This window comes from Aegilops tauschii, chromosome 3 (genome assembly GCF_002575655.3).
Source record: "Aegilops tauschii subsp. strangulata cultivar AL8/78 chromosome 3, Aet v6.0, whole genome shotgun sequence".
NCBI classification, from domain to species: Eukaryota; Viridiplantae; Streptophyta; class Magnoliopsida; order Poales; family Poaceae; genus Aegilops; species Aegilops tauschii.
Window position 1 is genome coordinate 286571799 of NC_053037.3, and position 7051 is coordinate 286578849.

The following is a 7051-nucleotide window of genomic DNA, read 5'->3' on the forward strand; positions in this document are numbered from 1 at the left end:
GAGACGAAAAATGGTGCCATGGTGCGACAAAAAGGTGCGGAAAGCAAGGTTGTCGAACTCTTTTCCATTGTCAGTCTGAAGAGCAAGAATGGGACGCCCAAACTGCATGCTGACATAGGAGTAAAAAGCCGTCAAAGTGGAGAGTGCATCCGACTTTCTTCGCAAAGGAAAGGTCCACACATAATGAGAATAATCATCAAGAATGACTAGATAATATAAGTAGCCCGAATTACTAGGAACCGGAGAGGTCCGCACATCGCTATGAATCAACTGAAAGGGAAAAGAAGCAATGGTGGTGGAGTTATTAAACGGAAGGCGAAAATGTTTGCCGACACGACAGGCATGACATGTGTGATCCTCTATCTTATTACAACTGAAACTCCTAATAATATGACGAAGTGTGACGGGGTTGGGATGACCCAAACGAGCGTGCCAGAGATCGACGCCAGCGGAGAGAGCAACCGGTGCGGTGGTGGCAGATGAAGGCGAATGCACCGGATAGAGCTCGTCGGGGCTGTCACATCGGTGGAGTACCATCCTGGTTCGAGCATCCTTAACACAAAAAACAAGCTCGTCAAATTCAACAGTGACAGGATTTTCACGAGTAAAACAACGAGCGGAAATAAGATTCTTAATAAGATGAGGAGCCACAAGTATGTTAGACAAAGATAAAGGCATGGAATTAGAGGAAAAAGAAGTGTGCCCGACGTGTGTGATAGGAAGTGTGGAACCGTCGCCGACAATGATGCGGCGGTCGGTGGTGACGGGAGTGAAGGAGGCAAGATTATCAGGATAAGCAAACATGTGAGCCGTGGCCCTGGTGTTCATGTACCAATCACCACCGCCAGTGTAGTTGTTCGGCGTTGGGGCGGTGTGCACCGCCGCGAGGAGCGCCGGATCCCAAGGCGCCGGCGGCAGTCCGGCGAGGCGGACGGAGACGCCATCGGGTAGCCGTAACCGCCGCTCAGCTGGGGTGGTGGGTACCCTCCATAGGGCTGCGGAGCCGCGTAGTAAGCCTGATGCGCCGGCGGACGCGGCACAGGGAGGGTCAGTGCAGGAGCCCGTGGGACCGGCATGGTGTATGCATGAATGACACTGGTCCACGGGTTGTATCCGGCGGCCCACGGAGGAGTCTGGAGCTGCTGCTGCTGCTAACGAGGTGCGCCGGCACCCTGCTGATGCTGCTGCTGGCCGCCGCGCCTGCCACCGCGCCGCCCCCGCGGCGCCTTTCGGCGGGAGGGGCGGGAGACCCATACGGGAGGGGAGCAGCCCCGGCTGCTGCTGCTGCGCCCGGGTACAGTGATGGCGGCGCCGGGTACGGCGTCTGATGGTGCTACGGGGGCGGCGCGGCCGATGCAGCGGGGGGGGGGGGGCGGCGGGGGCCCGCCGCGGGTGGTGCCGGCGGCAAGGGCGGTGTGGATGGCCCGCGCCTTCACCTACTTCATCCGCTGCTCCTCCAGCCGGAGGTATGCAACGAACTTGGCGAAGGAGGGCTCGGGGATGAGGGTGAGGTTCGCCGCGGCGTTGCCGAAGTCCTCATTGAGCCCGGCGGTGAGCGTTCTGAGGAGGAGGTCATCATCGATTTTCGTGTCAATATTGGGAGCTCGTCAGCGAGAGTCTTGAGGCGGCGACAGTAGTCGTCGACGGAGGAGTTGTCCTGGTGGCAACCAAAAGACTCTTGCTACAAGAAAACACGACGTTGGAGTTGTTGTCGGTGAAGAGCCCGTTCAGCTTAGTCCACACGGCATGAGCGTCATCACCCCCCTGCACGACCGTCTGAAAGAGGTTGGGTGAGATGGTGAGGAAGAACCACCGGATGATCGTGGTGTCGATGGTAGACCAGTCATGAAACTCGGGGACGAGGCTGGAGTCGACGGACCCGTCCACATGATCAACGAGGTGGTACTCCCGGAACACGAGGGAGAAGTACGTCTTCCACGTGTAGTAGGAGGAATCCGTCTGCGAGAGACGAACTGGCACCCGCTCTTAGACGTTGAGATTCGGATGTCGTTGACGTCGGGAGGGTTGGAGTCGGCGAGCGGGTTGGAGTTGGTGGAGGCAGACGAGGTGACGGACGACATGGCGGCGAGGGGTGGTGCAGCTAGGGTTCGGCTCGGGAGGGTCGGGTGGCGGCGGCGATCAGCTCAGGGTCGGGTCGGGTGATGGCAGCAGCGCGGAGGGGAACGGCAGCGGCTGCGGGTGGGAGGGAGGGGGTCGCGGCGGCGAGGGGCGGCGGCGACAGGGGGTGTGCGGCGGCGCGTAGGGGCGGCGGTTGCGGGTCGTGTTGGCAGGGAGGGTCGGGCGGCAGGGGCGAGCGAGGAAAGCAGCGGCGGCGAGGAGGGGTGGCATGACGGCAGGGGGAGGGAGGGCGGCGGCGGCTGGAGCGGCGGTGGCGGCTGGAGAGACGGCGGCGCGGGGAAGGGGCGCATGGCGGCGGCAGAGGCGGAAGCTAGGGTTGGAATCTAGAACGATACTCAGATATGTTGTGGGAATTGCATAATATATTATTCAGGTGCAAAGGCACGTATATATGAATTACAAAGGTGAGCCACGATCTTAACTATACAAGGCAACTAGAAGGTGGGTCCAATACAGAGATATGCATAACACATATCTTACATTCTTAAAAAGTTGATCCCCACTCACACCAATTCTCTCAACATGCAGCCCATTCACATCATCAACTAGGCACCTCAGCAATTTCCACCCACCTCAATTCATCTCTTTGTTATTTTTTCTGTTCCACACTCACGTAGTTTTTTTTTACCAGTGTGTCGCTTTCTTTGTTCTTCAAGCCACCATCCACTATGTACTCCCATTTAATTCTCACTATCCCACGACACGAACAATAGTCCGTTCCATTTTTCCTTTTAGCGTAGCCCGTCGGATTTCTGCCTGTGTACTTTCAGTTTTTGTCGCTGGTAAAACTTGCAACATGCAGCCCATTTACTCCGGCTCACATGAAGCCCACCAGAAACGAACCGTGCAGAGTATAGATGGAGGCGATCTAAAAAAGGGAAACTGAAGGAGGCATACTAAAAGTCCGACTTAAATTCTGCACCGTCTTCTCTTCCTATTTCAATATCATGTCTATCTCTTCCCGTTCCTTGCACCTTCCTTTTCCCCTTCCTATTATATACCAATGAGCCATGTCTTCATCGGATGAATCCCTTCCCCCATCCCGCTCACGGACCAAATATTGGTACTCCTTGCCCAGCATGAACTTTTGGATAACTTTTCTAGCATGCTTGTAAGTCATCTTACATTGCGCGCCGTGATCAAGGTGGAGGGGAAAACAAGAGAACTTAATGTGTTTTTGCTAATTAATAACAATGCATGCAACGAACTAACCAATGCATGTCGTGTTTGGTAGTCTCAAATCATTTAAAGCATGCATGACCCACATCTCTTATTGGTTGATATGTCACAAAACACGAAACGAGATGAGAGTTAATATACCGCGCCTAAGTGTTTTGGGATTATTTGGTTTTCGTAAAATGACTTACACACCTAGACGGAGGGAGTAGTATAGTAACATCGTATTCCCTTTATTCTGTACCGTTCCCAACTGACAATTTATTGGTCTCTAGAACATAACAAAGTGTCCATCATATGATTAATCATGTACATGGTATTTGAGGCACTGATAGAGTTGCGACAAATATCAAAGTTCCACTTATTACTGCAAGTGATTTTTTTATCAGATCAGATAATTACGGAATTGAGGTAAGATCATTTTACCTTTTCTTCAGATTTGTTGGTCCCTATGCTATATACTCTTTTGTTTGCTTAATGATTTCTTTATCTGCACTAGGAAAATACCACAAGTACAATGTAGACAGATGTCATATAAGTGGATGCGCGTATTAATCATTGTTTTTCCGACAGTTTCAGTTTACAACTATAAGTATAATATTCAATTGCTGAGTCTCTTGGTTTTCATGGGATCAAGACCGAAATCTACATGAAGGACCGGTAAGAAAATATTTCCGGCCATAGTTGGTACTCGCTAGAAAAGTTATCCAAAAGTTTTTATAAAAGTTTACGGAGCGAGTATATTTCTATTTTCCATACTCTAAACTGTAAAGTTTGGACATCTAGATAATTGGAATTTAATTAGATTTTTTTATCTATCATGTACTATTAATTTGCTCATTTGTCTGACTGTTCAATGGAAAGATGAATAGCCAACAAAATTATAGTAATGCTAACATGCTACTTCGTACTATGTGTTTCAATAGAGATCCATTCAGTATATCTTTAAATAAAAAAATTAGGTACATAAGTCTTTTGAGTTATTACATGATTTTTACAGCTGCAGCTTACAACGGAAAATGCAAGTAAAACATGTTTTAAAGTATAGCTCAGCTGATCGGAAGCAAACTAGCAGCTTTGACTTCTTTATACAATCGCCTCTGTGAACCGTCACCTTTTGTTTTCGTGCCCAATATAATGTAATCTCACATTAAGGATGTTGTAACAAACATATCAATTGTAGTTGATTTTTTTACTACACTAACATAGCATTCATAGTTAAACTATTTCTACAGACCTTTTTCAGTAAACATTTATTTATTGTCTTTGTATAATCTTTTATCAGCTTCATTTTCCGCAGCAACGCGCGAGGTATCATCTAGTACCCAACATATACTATGTTAAAAAAATCGATGTACTATACATGTGAGCCATGCAGCTATTGAATGTGCACAAGTACGGTCTTCCTCCACCTAGTATACATACCGTTTACAGAATACCGTCATGGTCAGGTTGGCTCGATCGAGTACTAACAATAACTAAGCAACACACACAGTGACAACTGACAAGTCATCTGGCGTGTCCAGGGCCGGTCCTGAGATTTTGGGGGCCCGGGGCGAAACTAAATTTCGGGGCCCCTATTATAAACAACATAAAATATAATGATTATAATTATATATGAAAATTTACATATGAACACTTGAATGCATCCAAAATAATATACATATGCAATAATTATACATATTACCTTAAAAAATTATATCACTTTTCAATGCAAAGTCACTTCTGATGAGGTCCATGTCAATCTCTTCCAATAATTTCTTCTTGACGCATATTGATGCCAAGCCCTTAAAATTCTCATTAGTCATTCTTGACCTCAGATAGTTCATTGATAATTTTAACTTTGAAAATCTTCGTCTTTCAACTGATGACACTGTCAGATGCACTATAAATAAGATGCAATATAATAGAGACATTAGGATAACAATTAAATTTAGTGACATGCTCAAAAATCTCCATAGCACTATACCATCTGGCAATGTGAAATTTAGAATCTTTAATAATTCAGAAAAAGGCAAAACTGGATGTTCATGAACACTAGCAGATTGTGCATGTGCCCCCCAATGAATTAACTGTACTCTCAAACACACTAACATTAGTTCCCCCGATGTTGATGTCAACGGTTGCAGGATGCGAGCTATGCATCATGTATGCGAGGATAAAATACTTAATTAGTAATGTACGTATAGAGGGATAAGAACGATAATATAATCTACTTACCTTGGATGAGTCGGCATCGGCCATCGGGCATTCAGCGATTTGTACTCGTTCGCGTCTGGCTCTAGAGCTCGATGGATCAGCGATGATGTGCGTGTGCTTGTCCAGTGCCCAAGGTGAGAGAGCAAAGCACGTTCTGAATAGTGGCTAGACACTCGAGCGATTGGGAGGCCCCGGAATAGAAATCGGCGAGACGACATACTGCTGATCAGAATTAGGAACGGAATTTGAAGAAAATGAGCAGGGACGCAAGTTCTTATCGCGAACAGGAGGGCTGCTACTCCGCATTTCTCCTCCTTGATTTTTCGCGAAGTGACGGCGGCGGTGTATGCAGGTTCGAAACTTGGAATTAGGTATGCCGCGTGATTTGAGGATGGCTACGTGATGGAACCTGAAGGAATCGAATCGCAAGAATAGGAAAGGAATAGGAAGGCCTCGATACGTCTTCCGGCGTCCACTTCTGGCCACGGCCCATGGTTTTCTTAGCGCAAGCCCAAAGGCTATCTGGGGAGGAGCCCCTGGATTCGGCGGGCCCCCCTGCCCCCCTCAGGAGGGGCCGGGCCTGGGCGTGTCTAAGCCATTATTCCCTTCGTTTCAAAATAGATGACTCAATTTTATACTAAGTTAGTATAAAGTTGGGTCATTTATTTTGAAACGGAGGAAGTACTAATTAGTTGAGTCTCATAAGCGACATGAAACCGTTTCGAATCGGCGAACGGGGCGCCGTCATTTTCCGGCCACTCCGGGGCTGGGGCGCACTTCCGTTGGGCTGGACTGGACCACCGTCCACCCGTAGCCATCGCGTGGCCGTCGGCTGCTCGGCGGTTTGCGAATTACACGCAAACGTATGCCGCGCGACCCACGTGGCCGCACGCCACGCGGGCCACCGAGATATCGATCCGCGCCGGCGCTAGGCGCCGCTGTTGCCATCTCGCGCGCTCCGTGGGACCGACGACGTTTCTTTTTTATTGAAAAACTTTTGATATATTCATCTTTAATGATGGCAATGTAACAAAAAGTTGAAATAATAAAAATTACATCTAAATCTGTATATCACCTAGCGACGATTACAATCACTGAAGCGAGCCAAAGGCGCGCCGCCGTTATCATCCTCCTCCGGCACCCTTACATGCCTTTTTGCTATAAAAAATAAAAGAAAAAATAAAGCCCAGTTTGACCCAAATTTTACTGTGACTAGAAAAAGCCTAGTTTTGACTGTGATTCACAAAGGCCAGATTTTGTCATGCTCGAAAGTAATTTGCAATAGTCTAAGAATAAACTGTCCGTGATAGATAGGGAATGAAAAACAAGATACTACTGAAAAATCCCAATGATTCAAACCAAAAAATGGCATCGTCTTTATAAGCAAATTTTGCCATGGTAAAAAAGATCATTTTGAATGCAATGGCACAAAAGACAAGGTTCATGACAATTTGCATTATTACATTGTGGCAAAGAAATGCAGATAAAAAATTTGTATGGTATTTTACATGAAGAGACAAAAAAATATGGACGAATT

At 47.5% G+C, this 7051-nt stretch overlaps 1 long non-coding RNA gene across 1 annotated transcript; it reads right to left on the reverse strand.

Annotated features, from left to right (window-relative positions):
• Positions 1-238: 238 nt before the first annotated feature.
• LOC123497851 (uncharacterized) lies at positions 239-6448 on the reverse strand. Its single transcript, XR_006672136.1, has 3 exons — positions 5536-6448; positions 5003-5200; positions 239-552 (listed from the first exon to the last, which is right to left on the reverse strand). It is a non-coding gene; the product is annotated as an uncharacterized lncRNA (long non-coding RNA).
• Positions 6449-7051: the final 603 nt, after the last annotated feature.